Source organism: Canis lupus, chromosome 30 (genome assembly GCF_048164855.1).
Source record: "Canis lupus baileyi chromosome 30, mCanLup2.hap1, whole genome shotgun sequence".
Classification (NCBI taxonomy): Eukaryota; Metazoa; Chordata; class Mammalia; order Carnivora; family Canidae; genus Canis; species Canis lupus.
Window position 1 is genome coordinate 4672796 of NC_132867.1, and position 27996 is coordinate 4700791.

Genomic DNA, 27996 nt, shown 5'->3' on the forward strand with positions numbered 1-27996 from the left:
TATGGAATATTGCTAGGATAACCACTCTAAACTTTTAAAATACTCTCTGGAATCTGGGTTGTTTTCCTGGGCATTACATGTTATTTTTCCCAATACAAATTACTGACCTATTATGGTCCTCTTTATCAAAGTTACATAGTTTTAGAGAGGTATGTTCTATCTTTATTTTTTCCATTCATCCTGTTATGTTTATTGCACAATTTTGTAGAACTTGAGGTTTTTCACCAATGCAGATACCATGCTACATTAGCTACACCTCTAGTTACATAGCTCTGCACTGCCTAAAAGGATAACCATTAATTATAGATAGCTCTTAAACTTTTGAAATTACTCAGTTGCCCTGTAAGGGTAAAGAAAATGCACCAGATTTAAAACACAGAAGATGAAAAAAATATCTAAACAATTTTTGTATTGATTACATGTTGAAATGACAATGTTGTTAATATACTGGGCTAAATACAACTATCATTACATTTAATATCATCTGTTTCTCTTATTTGTCTTAATATGGCTATTGGAAAATAAAAACTTATAAACACATATCTTTTGGACAACGTTGATATAGATTGTCAAAGTAACAACCAATAATTTCTTTCCTGCATTTTTGAAATCTAAAAATTCTTTTAAAATGTTTTAAAAAGCCTGGTACAAACTTGTTTGCAAAATATTACCTGAAGAGAATCTATTTATGGAGCTACTGGTTACAGGCTGCCGACCCAGAACCCTCTGGGGAGGTGATATCATGCAGGCCCACATTCTGTTTACAATACCCTGGGGACAAATACCTTTTCAAAAGTCAGAATTTTTAAAAAAGATTTTATTTATCTTTAAATTTATTTCAAATCTATTTGAGTGAAATAGAGAGAGCCAGAGAACCATAGCAGGGGGAATGGCAAAGGGAGAGAGAGAAGCAGACTCCCCTTTGAGCAGGGAGCCCAAAGAGGGGCTCCATCCCAGGACTCTGGGATCATTACCTGAGCTGAAGGCAGACGTTTAGCCGGCAGAGGCACCCAAGTGCCCCAAAAGTCAGAAATTTTTAAGTGCTATATGCATAACAGTTTATTGTATAAAAACCACAATCTGCAGAAGCACCCTAAAATCATCGGAATTGCTGAAGCACAATATGTGAATATTTGCTCCAAATGGAATAATTAAAAGACCATCTCAGTTTATATAGTAATGAAGCAGTAAATTAAATAGTGGTGTAAATATAATCTGTAAATGATTGTGTATTGATTTTTTTTCTAATGAAAACAAACTTCAAGCATATGCAATTTTAAGATAAGCTGAATTTCTTGGTCTCTGTATGCAATAAATCTTGATTAAATCTGAGAATCTTGGAGACCTGTGTATACTACTTTCATTATCATTTTGAACATGGCTAAAAAGTGATTCTTCAGAGATGGACTACGGCTTAGCCTTTCTTTTTAACGGCTTTGTTGAAATATTCACATGCTGTTCGGTTCACACATTCAGAATGTTCAATTTAGTGTGGTTTGGGGTATATTCACAGAGATGTTCAACCATCACCAATTTTTGAACATTTTCATCATGTTACAAAGAAACGGATTATTTTATCTATCACCCCTCTCTCCCCATCTCACCTAAACCCTAAGCAACCATGAACCTACCTTTAGATTTTCTTATTCTGGACTTTCAAGTGAATGGAATAATGTAGTTTTGTGGCCTTTTGGGACAGATGTCTTTCACAGTGCAAGGTTTTCAAGGAAGATAGTCTTATAAAGCTTTTTTCAATGTTACCTGAGCTATTAACATGGGGTTTTACCCAAGCAGATTTTCTTTTTAATTGTTTCAACTGCTCTGACCTCATGTTTTGTTCAAGGCCAGCAATTACAGTTGATTACAGTTTCACCATATCATCCAGAGAATTTTTTTTCCCACAGTCAGCATCATCCTCACAATTATCCACCTGCCTCACTATATTTTAAACTATTTCAGTAATATTCTCATCTCCTAATTTTCCCTTGAAGGAATGCACAACAGGCACATCATTGTTCATGTTCAGCATTTCTTCAATGTGAGCCTTTTTCTAGCTTAAGTGCACTTCCACTGATACAGTCTTTTCATTAGTAACAGTAACACGAAACAAACAAGTCTTCAACTGAATGCTTGTTTTGAAGCCTCTGTAATATCCTGACTTGGTGCTCCCTAGGTATTGGCAGATACCTCTTTTCCTATTTCTGTTACCTACAGGGACATCTTTAGCTATTTCAAACTGTTCATGGTATAGTTAATTACAAAACTATAAAATAAGACAAACATTGAAATGTCAGTGAATTGCAGCATCACTTACAGCTGAGAGGAAGCTGAGACATAACCCATGCTTCATGGCAGGTCAAATTCTGCTTCCAAAAAATCTTTGTCTCCAAGCTGATGAAAATTTAGTTTTCAGAGCTTTTGGGGTAATTATGAGTAAGAGAGCATGGACCTGCATATTATGTGTACCAAGTAATCTTTCTCAAAATGCAAATAATTTTGGATTCCAAAATGCATCTGTCTCCAAGAGATTAAAATAATCGAGTAGTTTGGTGTTCTATTCTATAAATGTCAGTGAGGTTAAGTTGTTGATAGCTTGTATCTGTCTTCCATCTCTTTACTGGCTGTTCTATTCATTACCAAAAAAGGATATTAAAAATCTTCAAATATATTTGCATATTTTTCTGTTATTAGGTATATATACATTTAGAATTCTAATATCTTCCTCATTGATTTTTAAAATCAGGATCTCATTTATATTTAACATTGTGTAAATCTAATGTAGAGCCTGTTGCCTTGATACATTTATGTATTGCAATATGATTACCACTGTAGCTTTAGCTAACACATCTATCATATCACATAATTATCGTGTGTGTGTGTGTGTGTGTGTGTGCGTGCGCACGGTGAGAACATTTAAGATCTAGTCTGTTAGCAATTTTGAAGTATATAATATAGTATTATTGATTTTAGTTACTATGCTGTGCCATTTTTATCATTATGAAATGACTTTATTTCTGGTAAACCTGAAATGGTGTCCGATATTAACATAACTTACAAGCTTTACTATGTCTGGTGTTTGCCTGATATATCTTCTGGAGAGTATATCATGAACCTGTTTGTGTCTTTTTTTTTTTGTTTTGTTTTTTTGTTTGTGTCTTAATGTATGAAATATCCCCTGTCAACAGCATAGAGTTGTATCTTTTTTAATTTTTATTTATTAATTTTTTCATTAAAAATTTATTTCCAGTGTAATTAACATACAATGTTATATTAGTTTCAGGTGTAAATTAATAGTGATTCAACAATTCTATTCATTGCTCGTCATGATAAGTATACTTGAAATTCCCTGCACCATTGCCCCACACATTTACCCTCTGTAACTATCAGTTCTTTACAATTAAGAGTGTGGGGTTTTTTTTGTCTTCTTTTTTCTTTGTTCATTTGTTTTGTTTCTTAAGTGCCTGCCCTCTGTTTTTGTTTCTTTGTTTCTCCTTTCCTGTCTTCTTATGGAATGACTTAATATTCTAGTATTCTACCCCCTGAATTCATGTTTTTATTTTATTTTATTCATGTATTTTATTACTTTTAAGGAAATTTCTCTAGGGATTGCAGTATTCTTATTTAATACAATATAATCTACTTCAAATTAATATTACACTATTCTATGTTTAATATTATGCATTTTCAAAAATATAATTCTATTTAAACTTACTTCCACCCTTTGGCTATTGCTATTATTTTTTCTTCTATTTATGTTATAAACCTCATAAACATTGCTATAATTTTTCTTTAAGCAATCAATTGCCTTTGAGAAATTTAAGAAAAGAAAGAGGACCTTTTATATTCACTCATCTTTACCATTTCCAAGGCTTTTTCTGACTTCTTATAAATCTGAGTTTCTATCTGGTATCATTTCCCTTCAGCCTAAATAACTTCCTTTACTGGTAACACAATCTCCCAATTTTATCGGGAAATGTTTTACTTCACCTTCATTTTATCAAGATATTTTTGTGTCATAGAGAATTTTAGGTCGGCAGGTGTTTTCTTTTTCACCAAGCACTTTAAAGTTGTTATTATTGTCTTGACCCCAATTTTTTCTAATAAGAAGTCAGTTGCTGTTCTTTTATTCTTTTTCTATGTAATGTTTTTTTTTTTTTTTCTGTAGCTGCTTTAAAGATTATCTTTACCTCTGGATTTCAACAATTTGATTGATGGGCCTACTTATTGGTTTTCTCTGTGTTTTTCCCTTCTGGAGTTGACTAATCTTTCTGCTTTTGTAGGTTGCTATTCGTAAACAAATTTGGAAAATTTGTAACCATGTCTTTCAGGCAGTCTTTTCTGTCTCATTCTCTTTCCTGTCCTGTGACTCTGATTATATGTGTGTTTGATTGCTTGACATATTCTCACGAGTCATTTGAAACTCTTTATAATTTTTTATAAACTTTTTCCCCTCAGTGCTATGTGAAATGGATTTACATGTGTCTTCAGGACAATTGGTCTTTTTTATTATGTCCAATGTGCTATCAAAATTATCCAATAAAATATTTTATTTTGTATATTTTTAGTCCTATTTCCATTTAGTTCTTTTTTATAATTCCCAAAGATCCTGAAATTATTCATCTTGTGACCCATTATATCCAATTTGTCTTTCATAATTTTTAAATATTTATCATAGTTATTTTTTGTTAACTATAAATTTGGGGGAGTAACTATCATATCCAGTAGTACAGGGGTATGTTTGATTGATGCCCCTCCCTAGTATATACTGAAAATCATTACCTTGTTCACACTAAAGGCACAGGTTATAAGGGATAGTTCATATAGTAACAACTAAAGAGGAGAATCGATACAAGGCCAGGGGATCCACTGATTATAATACATATAGCACCATTCAGAGGCATTGATCTTCATAGAATGCTGGAACACTTTTCTAAAGGTACAAAGGTACAATATGAAAAGACAGGGTGTACTTTAGAATGTATTAAATCTGAGACCTGGGAAGCCCCGGTGGCTCCGCGGTTTAGCGCCACCTACAGTCCAGGGCCTGGTCCTGGGGACCCAGGATGGGGTCCCACGTCGGGCTCCCTGCATGGAGCCTGCTTCTCCCTCTGCATGTGTCTCTGCCTCTCTCTCTCTCTCTCTCTCTTTCTCCCTCTCTCTCTGTTTCTCATGAATAAATAAATAAAATCTTAAAAAAAAAATCTGAGACCTTACTGCAACATTGTGTCCCTAATAAAATAATGCATGATTTCAGATATAACTACAAGATGAAAAGCGTAGTCTTCTTACCAATATCCTCAGTGCTTCACTGGGGAATATGTGCTTCCTACCCTGATTGTTCTGGGCTCTGTAAGGATTAGAGGCTTTGTCTCCAAAAGAATAATACTCTTGCCAAAGGACACAGCGAGGATCAAAGTGAGGCTGCCAATCCGGCACCTTGCATTTCTCTGAAGAATCACTTTTTAGCCATGTTCAAAATGATAATGAAAGTATACACAGTTCTCCCAAGATTCTCAGATTTAATCAAGATTTATTGCATACAGAGACCAAGAAATTCAGCTTATCTTAAAATTGCATATGCTTGAAGTTTGTTTTCATTAGAAAAAAAATCAATACAAAATCATTTACAGATTATATTTACACCACTATTTAATTTACTGCTTCATTACTATATAAACTGAGATAGTCTTTATTCCATTTGGAGTAAATATTCACATATAGTGCTTCAGCAATTCTGATGATTTTAGGGTGCTTCTGCAGATCGTGGTTTTTATATAATAAAAACTTCTCCACATCCTCTCCAACATTTGTTGTTTCATGTATTGTTAATTTTCCCCATTCTCACTTGTGTGAGGTGGTATCTCATTGTGGTTTTGATGTGTATTTATCCCTGATGGTCAGTGGTGCTGAATATTTTTTTAAGTAGTTGTTAGACATCTGTATGTCTTTTTTGGAAAATGTCTATTCATATCTTTTGCCCATTTCTTAACTGGATTATTTGTTTTTGTGTTTGGGTACTGATAAGTTCTTTATATATTTTGGATACTAACTTTCTATTAGATATGTTATTTGCAAATATCTTCCCCCATCTGTAGGCTGCCTTTTAGTTTTGTTGATCATTTCACTATGCAGAAGCTTTTTATTTTGATGAAGTTCCAATAGTTCATTTTTGCTTTTATTTCCCTTGCCTCAAGAGATATATCATAAGTTGCTACAATTAATGTCAAAGAAGTTACTGCCTCTCCTTTCCTCCAGGATTTTGATGGTTTCCTGTCTCACATTTAGGTTCTCCATCCATTTTGAATTTATTTTTGTGTCTGGTATAAGAGAGTGGTCCAGTTTCATTGTTTTACATATAGCTCTCCAGTTTTCCCAACACCATTTATTTAATAGACTGTCTTTATCATTCGGTATTCTTTCCTGCTTTAGCAAACATTGATTGACCATATTGTTGTGCGTTCATTTATGGATTTTCTATTTTGTTGCATGGATCTATGTGTCTATTTTTGTGCAAGTACTAGACTGTGTTGATCACTACAGCTCTGTAATGTAACTTGAAGTCTGAAATCATAATGCTTCCAGCCTGCTTTCCTTTTTCAATATTGCTTTGGTTGTTGGGGGTATTGGTGGTTCCATATAAATTTTAGGATTGTTTGTTCTAACTCTGTGAAAAATGCTGGTGGTATTTTCATAAGGATTGCATTAAGTATGTAGATTGCTTTGGGTAGTAGCGGCATTTTAACTATGTCTGTTATTCCAATCCATGGGCATGGAATGTCTTTCCATTTCTTTGTGTAATCTTCAATTTTTCATCAAGGTTTTAGAGTTTTCAGAGTACAGGTCCTTTACCTCTTTGGTTAGGTTTATTCGTAGGTATCTTATGGTTTTTGGTGCAATTGTAAATTGGATCAATTCCTTCATTTTTCTTTCTACTGCTTCATTATTGGTAGATAGAAATGCAACAGGTTTCTGTATGTTGATTTTGCATCCTGTGACTGTACTGAATCCATGTATCAGTTCTAGCAATATTTTGGAGGAGTCTTTTGGGTTTTCTATATATAATATCATGTCATCTGCAAATAATGAAGGTTTTCCTTCTTCCTTAGCCATTTGGATGCCTTTTCTTTCTTTCTTTTTTCTTTTTATTCCTTTTTTCCTTTTTTTTTTTTTTTTTTTTTTTTTGTCTGATTGCTGAGGCTAGGACTTCTAGTACTTGTTAAGTAGCAGTGGTGAGAGTGGACATTCCTGTCATGTTCCTGACTATAGAGGAAAAGCTCTCAGTTTTTCCCCATTAAGGATGATATTAACTGAGAGTTTCTCACGTATGGCCTTTATGACATTGAGATATATTCCTTCTAACTCTACTTTGTTGAGGGTTTTTAACATGAATGGATATTGTACTTTATCAAATGCTTTTTCTGCATTTTTGAGAGGATTATATGATTCTTACCTTTTCTGTCATTAATATGGTGTTTCACATTGGTTGATTTGCAATTATCCAACCACCCTTGTAGCCCAGAAATAAATGCCACTTAATAGTGGTGAATGATTCTTTAACATGTGGTTGAATTCAGTTTGCTACTATTTTATTGAGGATTTTTGCATTCATATTCATCAGGGATATTGGCCTGTAGTTATCACTTTTAATGGAGTTGTTGTCTGGTTTTGGTATCAGGGTAATGCTGTCCTCATAGAATAAGTTTGGAAGTTTTCCTTCCTTTTCTGTTTTTGGGAATAGTTTGAGAAGAATAGGTATTAACTCTTCTTTAAATTTTTGTAAGATTCACCTATGAAGCCACTCAGCCCTGGACTTTTGTTTGTTGTTTAAAATTTTTTAAAATTTCTAATTCAATTTTTTTGTTGTTTATTGGTTTATTCAAATTTTCTATTTCTTCCTCTTTCAGTTTTGGTAGTTTATATGTTTCTAGGAATTTATCCATTTCTTTTAGGTTGTCCAATTTGTTGGCATATTGTTTTTCACAGTATTCTTTTATAATTTCTGTGGTGTTGTTTGCTATTCCTGCTCTCTCATTTGTGATTTTATTTATTTGGGTCCTTTTTCCTTTCTTTTTAATAAGTCTGGTTAGGGGTTTTGTTTTTGTTTTTGTTTTCAAAGAATCAGCTCCTGGTTTCATTGATCTGTTCTATTATGTTTTTAGTTTCTATATTATTTATTTCTGCTCTAACTTTATTCTTTATTTCCTTTTGCTGGCTTTAGGCTTCATTTTTGTTGTTGTTGTTCTAGCTCCTTTAAGTATATTGTTAAGTTGTTTATTTCAAATTTTTCTTGGTTCTTAAGGTAGCCCAATATTGCTACATACTTCCCTCTTAGGACCATTTTTGCCATATGGTTTCGGACCATTGTATTTTTGTTTCCATGTATTTTTAAATTTCTTCTTTGATTTCCTGGGTCCCTCATTCATTCTTTAGTAGCATGTTGTTTAACCTCAATGTATTTATGGTCTCCAAATTTTTTCTTGTGGTTGATCTCAAATTTAATAGCATTGTGGTCAGAAAATATGCATGATATGATCTCATTCTTTTTGTACTTGTTAAGCTCTGATTTGTGACCTCATGTGTGATCAACTCTGGAGAATGTCCCATTTGCACTTGAAAAGATGTGTATTCTGCTGTTTTAGGATGGGATATTCTGAATATATTTGTTAAGTCTGTCTGGTCCAGTGTGTCATTTAAAGCCAGCGTTTCCTTGCTCATTTTCTCTTTAGGTGATCTATACATTGATGTAAGTGGGGTGTTAAAGTCCCCTACTATTATTGTATTATAATAATGAGTTCCTTTAGGTTTGTTAGTAATTGTTTTGTATATTTGGGTGCTCCCATGTTGGGGGCATGAATGCTTACAACTGTTAGATCTTGATGTTAGATTGTCATCTTTCTTATGATATATTTCTTGTTACAGTGTTTGTTTTAAAGTCTAATTAGTCTGATGAGAGTATTGCTACTCTGGCTTTCTTTTGACATCTACTTGCTGATAAATGTTTCTCTATCCTTTCACTTTTAAACTGCAGGTGTTTTTAGGTATGAAATAAGTCTCTTGTAGGCAGCATATAGATGGATCTTGTTGTTTTTACCCATTCAAACACCTTATGTCTCTTGATTAGAGCATTTAGTCCATTTACATCCAGAGTAATTATTGATAGAAAAGTATTTATTACCATTTATTACTTGTTTTGTCATTGTTTCTGGAGATTTTCTCTGTTCCTTTCTAGTCTTTGTCACTTTTGGACTTTTTCCCCACTCAGAGTCCCCTTTAATATTTCTTGCAGAGCTGGTCTGTTGGTCATAAACTCCTTTAGTTTTGTTTATCTGGGAATATCTTTCTTTCTTCTTCTATTATGAATGATACCCTTGCTGGATAGACTATTCTTGGCTGCAGATTTTTCCTATTAAGTATTTTGAATATATCATGTCACTCTCTTCTAGCTTGCCAGTTTTCTGTTGAGAAATCTCCAGCTAGTCTTATGGATCTTCGCTTGTAAGTTAAGGACTTCTTTTGTCTTACTGTTTTTAAGATGTTTTTCTTTATCACTATATTTTGCAAATTTATTTTAGTATGTCTTGGTATTGACCTACTTTTTTTTATTTTGATGGGAATTCTCTGTGCCTCCTGGATCTGGATGTCTGTTTCCTTCTCCAGATTAGGGACATTTTCAGCTATTATTTGTTCATAAACATTTTCTGTACCTTTTCTCTCTTTTTTTTTCTATGACGCCTATAATGTGAGTGGTATTTGATGGAGTCACTGAATTCCCCGAGTTTATTCTCATGTTCCATAATTCTTCTTCTTGTCTTTTGTTTGGCTTCATTATTTTGTCTTCTATGTCACTGATTCATTCCTCTACTTACAGCCTGCTGTTCACTGCATCAGGCCTATTTCTCATCTCCATTACTGCATTCCTCATCTCTGACTGATTTTTTTTAACTCTTTTATCTCTGTGGCAAGAAGTTTCCATTCTTTTCTCAAGCCCAGTGAATATTATTATGGTCGTTGCTTTAAAGTCTCTGTCAAGCACGTTACTTCTATTTGTTTCATTCAGATCTTTGGCCGTGCCCTTATCTTGTTTCATTTGGAATACATTCCTGCATCTTGGCTTTTGTCTAAGTCTCTGCCTTCTGCCTGTTGGGAAAGCCTGCCCATGTCCTGCTCCTGAGAGTAACATCTTCATGAAGAGGAGGTTACACAAGGTCGGGTGTGTGCTGCGAGCCCTTGGCTGCTGCGTTGGGCTGCTCCTTTCCTTGAGTCAGTCCTCTGAGAGTTTCTCGGGGCCTGCAGGGCACAGCGTCTGGTCCTTGGCCAGATGGTGGTGAGTTTCACCCAGGTGGGCTTGGCCTGCCTGTGAGATGAGACCTGGCACTACTTCCAGGAGAGCTGAAGCCCTGCACAACTCTCTGGCTGGGAAATGTGGTGGGCGGGGGCTTCTGCTGCTCTTCTGGGGATGGAGGGCCCATGGCACTGGGACTGAGACTACCTAGACTGAGAAGGACGATCCCACCAGAGCCTTGGGGTGTATGACTTGGTGTGAACAAGTTAGGCAGCCTGTGTTGGTGCTGTGCTGCTTCCCACAGGTGGCTCTGTGTTTGTGCAGAAGGACTGGGGAGGGAATGGTGCCAGCCAGCTCCCTCGTTCCCAGAGAGGGTCACTGTGAGCGCTGCCCTCAGTGGAGTACTCCCAGAAGAGTGCATACTCTCCCCACTGTGTGTCCCAGGCATTCTTTAAGTTGCACTTTCCAAACCACCTGTCCCTGGGCTGTTTGCCTGCCTTCTCTACAGTAGCAGGGCAGTGCCCTGAGGTCTCTGTCCCAGTCAAGCCCACTGACCTTTAAAACTCCAGGCTTTAAGTCCTGTTGGTTGTAAGAACTCCAAAAATCAGTACTTCTCATTTTCCTAGCCAGCGGCTTTGGGGAAATGTTCTCCTTGTGCATTCTCCTGCGTGCTCCTCTCTCATGCTCTCTCTCTCTTGCTCTTTCTCCCTCTCTTCTTCAGGACCATGGCTCCCTCCCTCTAAACCAACCACAATGTCTGTTTCTCCCCTGAACCACATCTCCACACCTCCTATGTTCTTCCATGTGTTTTCTTCTCTCCCTTTAGTTGTGGAGTTTGTTTTGTCCATCTTCAGGCTAGTGTTCATGGGAAAAGATGACCCTAGAGTCCTCCTATTCTGCCAACAACTTTTGCTCAAAATGGAGGTTCCTGCTTTAATCATTGGAGTGAAATTATTTTCAATATAGAATTCTATACCATGAAGATAGATGAAAGAATTGAGACATGTGATGCCTCAAAAAGATTTATTTTTAAATGTTCCCTCTATTGGGAACCTGTTGAACAGTGTGAACCATAAAATGAGGATATAAAATTTAGGATTTGGCAAGAAAACAATCTGTCATAGAGGCAAAGATAATATTCAGATGATAGCAGTTGAAGAAGCCTAAAGAGTAACCAGTCTAGATTGGAACTGAAGAAAAAGGCCTAGGAATGGTGACTCCAAGAAAAGAAAATGGAATTGGAAGACAGCATACAGAAAATATTTTAGATAGGCAGGTGGCAGAATGTTTGAGGACTTGAAAATTTATAGTAGGTACATTAAAAAGTCAAGAAAATGAAATAATTGTTAACCTCAGGGGGGAAAAGGGTGCATAAAAAGGAGGCAGATCATAATTTATTCCTTGACTCAAAAGTAGAAAAAAAATATATTGAGGAAGAGAAGAGAGTGAAGTCATCACTTACAAGATGGGAAATCAAGAAGTAGTGCCTAAAATACTTTTGTCAACATGTACCAATATAAACATTATTTAGGAAAATGTTTGTAAATGAGAAGTAGCCATATGAGTTGAGGAAGGTTTATGCTGGTAAGCAATATTTTGGATGAAATAGAAAAATGTAAGAGATTGCTGTTTTCACATTTTATGTTCTTCAGCAATATTTTTTTAAAGATTTTATTTATTTATTTATTTGTTTGTTTGTTTATTTATTTATTTATTTATTTATTTATTTATTTATTTATTTATGAGAGAGACAGAGACAGAGACAGAGACAGAGGGAGAAGCAGGCTCCATGCAGGGAGCCTGACATGGAACTCAATCCCTGGTCTCCAGGATCACGCCCTGAGCCCAAAGCGGTGCTAAACCGCTAAGCCACTGGGGCTGCCCCTTCGGCAATATTTTTAAGTATGTTGCTTTGATAAAAATTTTGTATTTAAAAATTTTGTTTAATTTAAAGAATTGGAGAAAAGGAGTAAATGCTAAGTGCCAAGGACTTGGATATGGAAAAAACACCTTAAAATGCAATGAAGTTACAAGCCTGATAGAAGTAGTAGAATTTTGTGGGTGTGTAATAGTTGGACATCATGTTGGAAAAGATACCAAGGTTCCCCTTGACAAGATGAACTTCATCCTGTAGCTTATGGCAGCCAGTGACCATTTCTGATCAGATAAGTTTTCAGTGAATTTAAATTGGCATCGCTGTGAAATAATAATGAACTCGGGGCAACCAGCTGTAACGTCGTAGGTAAGGACTAAATTTGGGTTTGGAAAGGAAGAAGTGGGTCTCAGAAAGTTGAAGAAATAATTATCAGACAGGACTTGGATGACTATTCAATCTAAAGAAAGCATGAGCAAAGAAGATCCAGAAATCTGTTTGAATCAAAAATACAAATACACATGCATATATCAAACATACATACAAAAAAGCAGCTGGTCTTGGATGTAGCAGATTTTGTTTGGATTTTTAGAGTGGACTGGCATTTGTTTGGATAGCTTAATATGTACTTAAAGCAATGAGATGACTTAATAAAACAACTTCACTGAGTATTTTAAAATAGAAAAAAAGCAATGGATTCAGTTATTTCTACTTCTAACCTTCTCTGTCTTTATATTTACTGATGTAAAATCTTTTTTATTTTCTCATTAAAAATATGGAGAATAGTTCTACACAAATATAAAAAGTATCACCTTGAAAGAAAAGAGCATCCTAAAAAGTGTTTTTATTGCTAAGAGAAACAGTCTACCTTTAAGCCAATAAAAAAATGAGAAATTTAGTCACTAAGTGAATTTGTAAACATGAGCTATTCTTAAATGGAGTAGCTAATGCTCCATAACTATCACAGATCATCAAGTGCTACAGTCTCAGATAAACCTAGAGTTATCAGAGCACAGAAAAGATCTATTTCTTTCCTTTTCTTTTTCAAAGTGAGATAAGAGAGTATCTGATTGTTTATGAGTAGGTCAGGAGACAGTGAAATCTGATATGCCTTTTTATTTAGACAGATTAGTCTACTTAAATTCCAAGAGGATGCTCTAAAACAAAATGGCAAAGCATGGAGTCAGGCAACTATTAGCTGTTTGTTCTCTTAAAGTGAAAGCACTTCTGAAAAGTGAGAGATGCATGACAGCAAATGAAAGTATAAAAAAAAATAAAGGAAATTGAAAGTGAATTTTTCAATAATTGCCTGAGAGAATACTGAGGATGGAAACAACATGTAATGGTGAAGTCAGACTTGATGAAAGAAAAGGATAAAATTGTCCTGCCTCCCTGGGTTACTTGAATATATACAACAATTTTCAGAAGGAAAACAAAAACAATAGCTGTGCAAGGGCTCTCAGTACTACTGTGAGTCTTTATATAAAAACAAAAGACAATTTCTGAAAGAAAAAGAAAAGGCTATAAACAAAATATAAAGGAATATCTTCCACTGGTTGCTAAAGCTTTTCACAGAACAGTCTTTCCATAACTTTCATTGTGTCTGCTGTCTGCTAAGTTCTACATCATTTTTAAGGGCATTATTATTGCTAAGATCAAATTTTTTCTGCTCAAAATGCCATTCCTGGTCATGTTACCATTTGTGAGAACATGGATCTCAGACAAAGGAGTCTTATGTTAAAGAATTAAACTTGAATCTCCCATTAAATTTCTTAGAATTTCATACTAACCATATATCTGGAACTCAATAAAATATTTTTTGACATTTTTCAAATAGGAAATGAGACAATATTTTTAAAAGGGGGAGAATAATAAAGTACTTACACTAGAAATTTCTAGAAAGGAAGGAACACACATGTATTTTTTTTTAATGTTGACTGTATTTTCTAAAACATAGCTATTTAACTGTTAGTAACATCCAAGACAATAAATAATTCTTTGGAAGAGTTTTAAATTATAAAGCACCATTCAAATAGAAGGTGTTAATAATCTGCCGACCTCTAAATAACTTGATTTGGAAAAATATTTGATTTGAAGCCTACGATTTTCTATATAAATAATCAGTAAATATTCAATCAATTTTAAATGCTATGAGATAGGAAGAGAGCTAGTGAGCCTATTTTGAAGGAATCTTCTACAAATTATTACACAGAATAATGACCAGCATTTAGGAGATATGTCAAAAGGAAATCTTTTACTTGAAGAGATCCAGTTCTTTTTTATTGAGCTACCTTTAAAGAAACTGTCCATTACCAATACATATGCGGGACCAAGAAGCAGAAAGTCTGAATTTAGCAAGTCATGCTAAAGTATGGAAGATCAGAATCAGGAGGGCCAAAATGCAACTCCAGGGGAAAGGACAGTCTCTTCAACGAATGGTGCTGGGAAAACTGGACAGCCATATGCAAAACAATGAAACTGGATCACGATCATAAACCATAAGCAAAAAACTCAAAATAGATTGAAGACTTAAATGTAACACCTGAAATCATAAAACTCCCAGAAGAAAAAATAGGTGGTAAGCACCTAGATATAGGTCTTAGAGATGATTTTTTTTTTTGGATTTGACACCATGATCAAAGGTAACTAAAGCAAAACTAAAAAAGTGAAACTACGTGAAACTAAAAAAACCTCTATAGCAAAGGAAACCACCAACAAAATGAAAAAGTAACCTACTGAAGGGAAGAAAATATTTGCAAATCCTATCTGCAAGGGGTTAATATCCAAAGTATTTAAAGAACTCATACAACTAAATAGCAAAAGCAAAACAAAACAATATGATTAAAAAATGAGCAGAGACTCTGAATAGACATTTTACTGAAGAAGACATACAGATGGCCAGCAGACACATGAAAATACCCATAAGATCCTCCTATGCAATCCGACCTTCCACTGAGCTGTATACAGTTGAAGATCAAATGCCATACGCTTCATTCTCTGATGATTTTTAATATTGGTTAGTATTAGTGATCTGTTGCTACATAATAAAGTAACCAAAATTTAGTAGATTTAAACATTGAATATTATCTCATAGTTTCTGTCTGTCGGGGATCTGTAGGCTGCTTAGCTGGGACATTCTGGCTGGAAACTTTTCCTGGGGTGGTTGTTAAGCTGTCAGCTCTGGCTTTGGACTCATCTGAAGACCCAGATGAAAAAGGATCCATTTCCAAGATCACAGATGTCTTGGTTGGGAGGGCTTCAATTCCTTGCTAGTTGTTGGTCAGAGTTTTCATTTCCTTACCACATGAATGTCTTGATAGGCTTCCATAAATGCCTTTGTAAGGTAGTATGTGGCTTCCCAAGGGTAAGTGACTGAAGAGAGGGGGAACATGCAAGAATTCCCAAGACAGAAGCTTCAGTCTTTTTATAGTGTACTTTTGGAAATGACATAACATAAATTCTTTTGTATTCCATATTAGAAGCAAGCCAGCTAAAACCAGTTCACATTGAAGGAGAAGGGAATTAAGCACCATTCCCCAAAGGGAAGAGTACCAAATTAGCTAGGTGGTAGTCTCAAACTTAATAGAATCATTGTCTTTTTCCCTTGGTGGAAGTATTCCTCCTTTTACAATTGTGATTTCGAAACCAGAGGAGTCTGAAGTAGTAGGGGCAGGAAATAAAATTGTTGACAGTGACTGGAATCCGTCCCATTGCCACATTTTGACCTCTGAAGCTATGATTGCTGGCTATGGAAATAGGTCTTAGTGAATTCCTAACCAAAGGAAACAAAATTGCCACAAAGCTTCCCATCGTGAGCTAGGTGTTTATCTTTCCCATCAAACTATAAATTTGGTTGTATGCAGCAGCAATCCTTCACCAAAATGAAGTGGTATATACAAGACATGCTCAAACAGGTCTTCAAGGAACAAGTTGCATGAGGAAATAGCTCATGTAAATACCATTAGCCCCTTCTTTAGCTACCCACATTACCTTACCTCTCCAATGCTCTCCTATTACTTTATGAGGGATTCTTGACAAGCAATGACTGAGGAAGCAACAAATCAGGCTTGGTTTACAGATGGTTATATACAGTGTGCCAAAACCCTCCAATAGTGGACAGCTACAGCATGACAGTCCCACTTTGAATTGGCCCTGAAGGACAAGGAGATAGTCCCTGGGAAGAACTTTGAGCAGACTATCTGATGGTTTATTTTGCTGGGAAGGAGACATGACCAGACATATGACTCTACATTGGACTATGAACTGTGGCTAATAATTTAGATGGATAGTCAGGGACTTAGAAGGAACATGATTGGAAAATTAGCAACAAGTAGGTTTAGGGAAGAGACATGTAGATAAATATCTCAAAATAGTACAGAATATGAAGATTTTGTGTCCCTAATGTTCACCAGAGGGTGACCTCAACAGAGGAGGATTTTAATAAGGTAGATAGGATGGAAATCAATCTGCCACCTTTCTCACCTACTCCTGTCACTGACCAATAGTCTTATGAAGAAACTGACCATAATGGTAGTGATGGAGGTTATGCATGAGCCCAGTAACCTGAACTTCCACTCACCAGGGCTTGTCTGGCTATAGCCACTGCTGAATATCTAATCTGCTAATGGCAGAGGCTAACACTGAATTCCTCGTAATGCACCATTACCCAGATGGATCAGCCTGCTACCTGACGTCAGGTTGATTCATATTGATTACCTTCCATCATGGAAGGGGAAACACCTTTTTTCCTACTTGAATAGATTGCAAAACCTCAGCTTCCTGCCACCAGGAGCCCATCTGTAGCTACAACTTCTTGTTTCCCTTGAAAATAATGATCTCATATAAAAAATAGCTCATGTTTTCAAGGTATATAAAGATAAAAGGACATATTTAAGGTAATATGAAGGAAAAACAGAGTGGCACAATAGATCAGACACTAGGAGACCTGTGTTCCAAAATGTTTTCTCCTTTAATCTCACTGAGCACCCCTCCACACTTTTTCTTCATCTTTTAAGAGATAAAATACAATCTTCATTTTTTGAAATTTTCCTTCTGATGAAATATTGTGGCTAGGGAAGTATGAGAAAGTAAATTAGTAATGAATTGTATTCAGATATTATTGCTGAAATTTACAAAGTACCACAAATTTAGTGATCCTAAATAGCATAAATATCTTATTTCCACAAGACAGAATTCTAACACAGGTCTCACTGAAAGAGAGTGTTAGCAGGGCTACATCTCTTTCTGTAAGCAGTTCTAGGGGAGGCATTTCTATGGTATTTACACATAACCCCCTACTTTTCAGAAGCAGCAATGAGATATCAAATCCTTCACATGCTAACAGCCCTTGACCACCGCTGCAAAAGGTTATTTACTTCTAAGCACTCATGTGATTAAACTGGATCTACCTACCCAGGTAATCCAGGATGGTCTCCATATCTTGAGGTTCTTAATCTTAATCATATTGGCAAAGTCTCTTTGGCCATGTAACATAAATCATTCACAGGTTGCAAGGATTAAGGTGTGGCTATCTTTGGGGCCATTATCTCCCATCATAGACATCTTAAAAACAAACATTTCAATTTGGGGGTCAATTAATAAATATGTAAAGAAATACAATACATTTAAAAATAACTCATCCCAGAATTTATAGTACTTATCATAGGTTAACAACAGCTCTTCAAATAAGTCTACTCCTAATGTCAGCTCCAATTTGGCCATGCAGCACTCCATGTGTCCCTAGCAATGGATTAGTACCACATGCCAAAATACGCATTTCTAACAGTCCTCTGATATGATATGTCCAAATAGAAGCAAACAAAGGTAATATTAATGTTTATCAATTTTTAAGTAAATATGAGAAGTATTAATTATTTAGATTGGCTGTCTGTAACACTCTGTCCCTGAAAGCTGCCAAATCTACCACTTAATTCTAACTTTTGACAGGAGTGGTGGCATACATAAATTAGTTATTTTCTCTTAATTTTCTAAATCACAAGGTATATGGTACTTTTATTTTTTTAATAAAGTATTTAAAACTGAAACTTAATTTATCTGGTAATGGAATTTAAATAAGTCAAATTAGCAAATGTCTATTGAAGCTCTACTACAAAGGAAAAGGCACTTACCTGACAATTAATTTTAAAAAGACAACTATATTATGTGTCACACTTAGAACCCATAATTAATATGTGCATATAGTACATGTTTTATTAATAATAAACTGCTTTATCAAACTGTTTAGTCACCTTCATTCCATGAGATGAATGTAGAAAACATGGTAATAGTTGACTATGAGGAAAAACTTGTTTGTATTTGATGCATGGCTGTCTCTAATGCTGAGGACGAATGGATGCCATATGCAAGGTCAATTTAAGTAAGCAAACCACAGATGAATGACCTGGATTTTCTTTGTTTTTGAATGTGAAGAAAACAGAAGTTCAAATTCCTTTCATCTTCTTTCAGCCACCTAGACCTACTCCTTGGTAGAGTTCCATATCTTGTATATTTTGGTCAGAAACAAAATGTCTATGTGAAATAAAATCTAGCTTTGCATAAGCAATATGGCCACCAAATGATTTTCCATATGGTTGCTGGTTCCATGGTAAGTCTGCTTTGTCCTAGAATAAGTAAAATTCGTACAAGTCTACCACCAGGAGGCTCATCAAGCTGTGATCACTGTAACTTTTGGTCTTTTAAGGTCTGTACATTGGACATATTCCCTCTAAAGTTTTTATTTTTTAAAGATTTTTAAAAAAAATTTTCTTCATTTATTCATAGAGACACAGAGAGAGAGAGAGGCAGAGACACAGGCAGAGGGAGAAGCAGGCTCCATGCAGGGAGCGCAACGTGGGACTCGATCCCAGGTCTCCAGGATCACACCCCAGGCTGCAGGTGGTACTAAACCGCTGTGCCACTGGGGCTGCCCCCCTCTAAAGTTTTTAAATCAATGCTTATACAGTTGCCAACTAAGAAAAGGAGATTTGACAGTAGATGAGACAATTGGAGCTATGATTATTCCTAAAATTCTGACTACTCTAATTGGTTGTCTCAGGAAATGAAAATAAGTGAACATATTAAATTGTAAAGCATTAATGTTTGATGGCTTTAATTTTTCCATTTGGCCAGTAAATCAATTGCCCAAGATTAGAGGTTTAATTATAAAAACAGTATTTGATCAAGGAACTATCCTGAAGACATGTAACAAGTTGCTAAAGCTAAAAATCCTTTGGCCAGCCAAAGGGACATGAGAAAGAATAGTTAAATGATATAATTAAGAAGTACACTTACTTAAAAAGATATTCACAACTTCACTCAACTTGATATTTTGAAACCCTAACTTCTAATGTTTCAGTAGAAGTGCAGTGAATTTGGAATCTAAAGATCTACATTTTTTAATTGAATGTGTTCAGTTGTCCTTTTGATTTTGAGAGCAACTTACACTTAGTGAACTTTCCATTAAATGGACAGTGACTTAACTTTCTAATTTTGGATCTCCATTACATATATAAATATTTTTCCTCTTGATCTCTTTAATATTATAGCATGAGGCATATAGATCATGTTATGCCATGTGCTAAAATAAGCCAATGATTCTGCATTGCTTAATGCAAAGATTTTCCACATTAACTGTATTCAAACTGAAGAGAGGTGGGACATGTGTGGCTCAGTTCTCTACTGGTGCTGGGCCTATTTGTCCCTGGAACCATTCCTCATGTTTTTCCTGCTATGCTTCCACATGTCATAGGACGCATTTCCTAGACTCAAGTCAGCTGCCTTCTGGAAATGTTTAGCCTATTGGAAGCACTGGCAGGAACTCCTGGCAAAGGCAGTCTACTGTAAAGACTCCTTTCTTTCTTTCTTTCTTTCTTTCTTTCTTTCTTTCTTTCTTTCTTTCTTTCTTTCTTTCTTTCTTTCTTTCTTTCTTCTTTCTTTCTCTTTCTTTCTTTCTTTCTTTCTTTCTTTCTTTCTTTCTTTCTTTCTTTCTTTCTTTCTTTTTTTCTTTCTTTCTTTCTTTCTTTCTTTTTTTTTTTTTCAGTTCCGGGCACACAGAACAGATTCATCTGGTTTCACATTCTCTTTATACTGCTGGTGCCTTGGTGCCAACTAACACCACTTTCTCCCCCCTCCCCAGTTCTTTGTCCTAAATATGATTATGGTTTCCAGATAGCTTCCAGGTGTTTCTCCATCCCCTCTCTGATTCTCAGATTTTCAGCACCTGTGCATCAAATGCATGTCCCATGTTCACTCTGTTACAAATACCAGCAATGTATTCACTTTTCCTGGGTGGCCTTTGACTGAAACAGGACCCTCACATGCTTTGTAACTAGATCTGCTCCTTGTTCATACATTGTGATGCTGGATTTCAAAGGAATCCTTTGGATGAGGAGGGGGCTCTACATCCACATAAAAAGTTTGAAACTCCGCTTGGATGTGAAATCCAAGTTCCCCAAGAATTCAACACTTCTTGTCTGTATTCCTATCCTGATTTGCCATTCTTATTCCTAGTTTCTGCCTGAAATATACTCCAGGAATTCTAGCCATAAAGTTGCCCATGATCATAATTTTGTTGAGATCATTGTCTCTTACCAAATACCCTTCCTTCTCAACTATCCATGTTAAAAGCCTACCCAAAATTCATAGGCATGAACTAAAACGATAGTTTCTCATTATTTAAAGATTTCATATTTGCAAATTTTCCTACCCACTGAAATTTATTTATAACCCCCAGGTCAATACTCCTGGCACTCTCATGGTCATTTGCAGACATAGGTGGAATGAGGATAATTTTCCCACTGTTTCCCAAAGATGATGTTTCTGTCCGAGGGAAAACAAAGATGGTGCTCTGCCTTCTTCAGCTCTCAACAAAGTCCTTTTCATCATAGTCCACTTAGTACTGGGCTTTTCATAATTTTTGTGCTTTTTGTTGGTGATTTTACTGTTTACAATGGTCCCCTAGGCGTAGGGCTGAAGTGCTGTCTGGTGTGTCTAAGTGCAAGAAGGCTGTGATACGACTTAGCTTATAAAGCTCTGTTCAGGCACATCAGTTATATGCTGTTGACCATGAATTCAATGTTGATGAATCAAGATATATATTAAATAAGGCATCTTTACTTTTTTAACAAAAAGATTTCTTTATTTTAGGAGGGGAGGGGCAGAGGAAGAGGGACAGAAACTCAGACTTCTTGCTGAGCATGGAACTGATGCAGGGCTTGCTCTTGGAACCCTCACCCAGAATCACGAGTCAGATGCTTAACTGACTGAGCCACCCAGGTGCACCATATTAAATAAGGTGTCTTTTAAAAAAGGAAATACACATACAACAAGATTATGTATTGATTGGTTGACAAAAATTCCATAATTAGATGCTCAAGGTAAACTAACGCCTTATTCTCCTAGAAGCAATAGTTTAATATTTGCAAATTCATTGCTCATGGTGACTTTATAGTACATAACCAAACAAGAATAATATGGATTATTGTACACACACCCGTGTCTAAGAAGCTTCCTCTGATCTCTCTTCCTTCCAGTTTTCTCTGCTTTAATTTCCTATACCCCCTTTTCTGACATTACCTTCCCTCTTCTAAGTCGTCGTTAAATATTCAGAGTGAGCAATAGAAACATCTCTTAACAGAGCAAATTCAAAGGTGAAAAGCAAGCCAAGAATAAGTGAGTAACTGAAGTCAGTAAGCCAGAAGAAGGATAAGTACTGTGTCAAATCTTAGAGGCACGATGGAAGATTGAACTTAAATCTGCAGCCAGAATTAAGGAAAGCTTAGAGCAAAGAGCAAATGAGGATTCTAGAAAAAAAGCCTCCAGCTGGTGGTGTTGTATATGACCAGATTTTATGTACTCACCATAAAATGGTTTTGAGAAAAAAATGGCTGCAGTGAAAGTGCTAGAAATGAGGCAGACACCTGTCATCACTGTGTGCCTCCTATTATGGCTCTTTATGGCCATGTTGTATTCTAACTAGGCTGTCAGCTCAGGATCTGAGTATGATTAATTTGTGTTACTGTCTAACAATCTCCCACACATATTCACTGTAAATATTTCTTTTTTAATTTATTTTTTATTGGTGTTCTATTTGCCAACATATAGAATAACACCCAGTGCTCATCCCATCAAGTGCCCCCCTCAGTGCCCATCACCCAGTCACCCCCACCCCCCACCCACCTCCCTTTCTACCACCCCTTGTTCGTTTCCCAGACTTAGGAGTCTCTCATGTTCTGTCTCACTTTCACAAGACATGAACAGAAATCTCACAGAGGAAGACATAGACATGGCCAACAAGCACATGAGAAAATGCTCCGCATCACTGGCCATCAGGGAAATCACTGTAAATATTTCTTGAATAAGTACATGCAAGAATAGATCCTATTCAATTAATGTAAAAAACTGCAACTTTAGCTAATTAATAATAATCTGATTCATGGGCAAACTTTATATACCTTAAGTGTCAGTCACATGGCTCATTATTATTTTTGCTTTAATTTTTGAAAGACTAAACAAACTTCTTGTGTAACCAGTATAAATCAAGTGTAATACCACCAGTATGAGTATTAGATAACTTGCGGTTGTTGTGTTTTCAGTTTTATATGATTTTTTGCAAGAAGTTTAGTAAATATGAAACCTGTTAGTTGTTGTTAGTAGATAATACTTCTTATAGAAAGTATGAGTTTAAAGTTTATGAAACAGACTTCAAATATGTTCATAAGGAAATGATACTGTGTTAGCCAGTGCTATTACTTCATATTTTCTGAAAATATTTTTGGCTTTAAAGAATATAAAATTTTGAAAAAATTTTCTGAAAAGTATTTTTGGCTTTAAAAATATAAAATACTAGATATAGATAAAATTTTAGCCCAAAGGTGATCCTTGTTTCTTAGTCATTGTACACGTCTCATGTAATATAGTGATAATTTAGCATAAGCTAAGTTTGTTCTTCATAATTTTTTTTTAATTATAAAGAACCTTTCTTAAATGTTTGGGCCAATTTACTATTTATTATCTCAGACATTTCCTAGGGAAAAGGATGCCAAATTGATTTGAAAACAATAATTCTCATAGAAATATATGGAATTGACATAGTAAAATATTATTTTCTCATTCATTCTTTACTTTGAATAATGAACTCAAGTAAAAAGCTGTTATGTAACTCCATATGCTTATTTTCATTCTAATCATATTTGTAGCAACTAAAAGTTGAAAATTAGCCATCTTACAAGTCTGTATCTTTATTATCTTACCATTATTTTCTTGGTCTAAATGATAAGGTTTTCCACAGCAGAAAAGCCATAAGCCATGCTCAAAAAGCTCTTTTTTAGCATTCTTCTAGTTTCAAAATTATGATTGGATCTTTTTTTCAATTCCAACTTCAATGGACCCTTTCCATGAAATTGCTGTGCTCAATAGCATAGAAAGAAAAAGCTTCATCAAGGAGATCTTTTGATGTTCATTCACTGAAAAGCTACGTTGTGTCTTATTGCTACTTAGATTTGCTGAGGAACTAAATGGATTGTAAGGTGATGATCTGGAGAGATGACAGAACTAAAAATAGTTCTTTCCTATTTCAGAATAGCAGAACATGAATTTATTTGGCAGTTCTACTGAGGCAAATTACATGTAGTTTTACTTCTAGGAGACATAGGTGGTTTTGCAATTTTAACTATATTCTGCTCCACTGTGCAGTATTGTCAAATGTCTCACTGAATCATAATCCTTAATTCTGAAAATGAATCAAAATGTTCTATGCAAAGGCCTCTGTTCATTGCAAAGCACAGATTAAATAAATTAGAGTACTTCATCCGAACATTTAATATTAGAGATCCAAAACTCATTTTATGACAGATTCAACTATCATTGCCCCTAAATCTCTTTCACACACGTGCACACACACACACACACACGCCACACACATGCTCATTGTTCTTAATCTCTCTTTAATGATTCCAGCAAATAAGTGTTTGTGGAATGTGGAGCTAACAATGACTTGTCTGCTTTTACCCTCATTTCCCACCCAAGAACCTAGAAGTAAGAGGAACATAGCTGACTTTTGAGGAATGAACCATAAATTTTTAACTCATAACCATAGAAGAATCAAACCATAGAATTGTAACATTCATCTAACCCTGGATCGGTCAGTGCTATGTTAAAAGATAGGGAACCAGAAAGAAACAGTAGGGTTGGCAAGATAAAATGTGATGATGTAGATCAAGCCCTGGCCACAGTGGCCCTGAGCTTATGAGAACACAATGAGCTACATCACAAGAAAGGAATTCCATGTGGAGAAACAGGATATTTTATCAAGTTTTATTCTGGCCTTGATAAGTAACCTATAATAAAACCCATTTACCTTTGCTTTAATTCTAGGCATATTCTGATTAAACAAATTTCTGATCAGTAAGGCAGATTGTCAGGAATCTTAGAAAAAGGAGAAATGTGCTCTAGAAAATGGATGTGAACAGCCCACTGACTAGAAAGCTTTAGTCCTGTTATAAATTAATAAAGACATCAGTGGGTATTAATTCCACACTGGCATCAGGTGAATATAATTATTATTGGTTTGTCTCCCTAATAACCAAATTATTTCTAGCCATATTAATAAAAGTTCTATTTTCCACTTACAAGGATGAAGACCACATATTAAACCTTGATAAACTTAGCACGATAAATTTAGCCATTCTTTGAGGTCTGCTGACTTACATAAGTCATAGCATAGCTACGTGACTGTCTGCCAGACACTAATGACAAAAATAATATGTAATGGTAAATTATATCCGTTGTTTCCTAATGTTTGCAATAATTTTATATTTTCTTTACATTATATGAGAAAACTGCTTAGTTTTAACTCTACAACCTTGTAATATTAGATATTTTTAACCTACAAATAGACAATTTCACATGATTTAATTTAAAACTTAGTGTCATTTTGTTTGTTAGCCTCACAACGTGTTTTACAATGATATATCTTTTCTTTATTCCTTAAACGTCACCTCTCTATTCATTTGTCCTTTTTCTCAACTTATACCAAAGAGGTAATTTTATACTTGTGGGTGGCTGGGCCTTGTTTGCTCTAAGCTGCATTTTTTTTACCTAATTACACTCTCGTGCAAAAGAAATGATTTCTGAACCCTAATTTCCCCAGGCTCTTTTCTCACCTGGTTGCCTGATGGGTTTGTCAGTGGGAGGAGCACTGATGGAAGGGTGGAGAAACAAGAAGGGAGAAACTAAAGCTATTCTTCTTCTCTGTCTCCGTGTTTTGGGGTGCCTCTGGCAGCAGCTGCATCTCTTCCTACTCCCACTGGACAGCCTTGCTCTATTTCTAGCTTCCATGGGATCTCACGTCAGCCTGGAATCAGTAGAACCTCCTCTTCTCCATGACCTTCCCATTTAGGGCTAGAACAATGATTAAAGGAAACCTTACTTAACATAAAAACAGGAAGCCCTGAAGGGGGTTCTCTCACACCGGACTGGGACCAGGCGCTGCAGTTCACAGCGTCCAACAGGAAGGAGTACACCACACATTCCCCAACAGGAAGGAGCTTGGCCCACCACACTGAGTTGGTGAGAAGCCAACACCACCCTGAATGCTCATTCTCCTCAGTGAACTTTCATTCCAAACAGCCCCTGCCAACTCCTCCCCCCTCCACCCCCGTTTTCTCCTTGAAAGGAAGGTTCCTTCCCTTTGGTTTTCAGACTTGCCTGTGGTTGCCCAGAGTTTGCTTGTCCTGACTTGCAATGCCTCTGCTATTCCCACTATCTCAGAATCTACATGCAGGTGCTCTGCTCAGGTTCATCACCTGCATCATTCTCTGCATTGTGTTTTTTCTGTTGGAAAACCTATGAAGTGATTTCTCTTTGCTAGACCCCACCTGATAAAATACCTAAAAGATACAAACTGACAGATTTGGATTTCATTTTATTCTGATCTCCAGGGGCAGCAGCGGTGGTGCAGCGACTACCTGCAACCCGGGGTGTGACCCTGAAGACCCAGGATCCAGTCCCACGTCCGGCTCCCTGCATGGAGCCTGTTTCTCCCTCTGCCTCTCTCTCCGTGTATCCCATGAATAAATAAATAAAATATTTTAAAATATATATTTCTCATCTCCAAATCTACAAAATAGAAGTCTGAACTCATCTGCATTCCTATTAAAATAATGAAAGTGCCCCCCATCAATGTCAAACTCCTCCACACACCCTTTGTATCCTGTCTCCTCTGCTTTTCTCAATTTTTTATTTCTAGTTTAAAATATTTAACTATGAATACAGTTCATAAATGTCATCAGTTTCTAGTACAATCATTTCTCAAAGAGCCCTTACTTGGCTGCAAATTCCTATCCAGTTGCAAATTAAGCAACTGCCTCAATTTCTCTTTCTTTCCCAGCAAGTCTAACCAAAAAGTTGTCTAGACTGATTTTGTCTACTTCCTTCATTTTTCAGTCTATTTCATACTGATACCCATCCTTATTACTGTACCTGAAACCTGGTGTCAAGCTGGACCAGACTTGTTTTATTTTTTAATTAAAAAGTTTTTATAACCTCCAAGGTGGATCAACCGTAGGTTTTTTTTAAAAGTTTTTCATTTATTTTTATAATCTCCAAGTTGGATCAACCTTTAAATGAAGAAAAGTGAACATTTTTTTTGTCCTCATTTCAATTGTCTACATAGTAGCTTTTAACAAATGGCCAGTCTCTTTTTCCTGAACACTTTAGTCTCTCACAGATCCTCCAGTTCCATATTCTTCTGAGTTCTTGTTTGCTTGCTTACTGATCTCATTATTTCTGTTTCATTTGCCAGCTCTAGCTTCTTGATTTAACCTCAAAGTTCAGGATTTCCTAAAGGCTTACAACAGGTACCCTAAACTTCCCTGACCTCATCCTCTCACTGGGTGATTTAATCTCTTTTTAAGGTTTTAAGAGTCATCTCTCCAGTGATGGCTCTGAAAATTTTAACTCAGTTAAGTCCACTTTTCTGAGACTCATATCCAATTCCTAATTGAAATCTCTACTGAGATATCTCATGGACATCTTACATTTAACCTGTAAGAATTTAAGTTTCCATTTTCCCAGTCTTACCCTGTCTTACTTGTTCCATGAAATAAGATCAATATATATCTAGTAAGCCTAAACAGAATTTTAGGAGACATATTTGAGACCCTTGTAATTTCAATGCATTAGCCATAAAAGTAATATTTACAAAATGTGCATAATGTGCTAGGCATCATAATAGATTAATTACAAACATTATTTAATTCTAATAAACTACAAATTACTCCCCTTTAATGGATGAAGATATTATAGCAGAGAAAGCATAGGTGATGTACCAAAAGACATGTGGCTAGTAAGTGATATAGCCAGGATTTCAAGACAGACCATTCAGTTTTAAAACTCATGTTTATAAATATTACACTATGTCTCAAATTATAGTAAGCTGTAGTTAATACATTCATAGCACTTACTATGGCATAATTCTAAGTACTTTAGATATGTTAAGTCATTTATGAGGAGCATGTTGTTTTTGTGCCTATTTTGGAGACCAAGAAATACACAGAGAGGTTTAATAAATCTCTCTCTCTCTGTGTCTTTCATGAATAAATAAAATCTTTAAAAAAAAAATAAGGCAAGAAATGAGGCAGTAGATTTGAGAGCAGTGAAAATACATTAAAAAAAGCAAGGCCCGGTGTCAAGAAACAAGGGAATTTAGATCTGGTGAACGTCCTATCAGGGAGGAAATTTTAAATTTTAAAGGTTAATGTCAGTAGTCATGGATTTTATGAGATACATTTTGAAATAAGTTCATATAATTTGGGAGGAAAGAAGAAAGGAGTAGTGACAGAAT

The 27996-nt window shown here is 35.7% G+C and overlaps 1 long non-coding RNA gene across 1 annotated transcript in view; it reads left to right on the forward strand.

Moving 5' to 3' along the window:
* LOC140621827 (uncharacterized) overlaps window positions 1-26252 on the forward strand; it is a 91156-nt gene extending 64904 nt beyond the window's left edge. Inside the window, exon 3 of the long non-coding RNA XR_012021554.1 lies at window positions 26093-26252. This is a non-coding gene — a long non-coding RNA (uncharacterized lncRNA). The remainder of the gene's footprint in view (window positions 1-26092) is intronic.
* Window positions 26253-27996: the final 1744 nt, after the last annotated feature.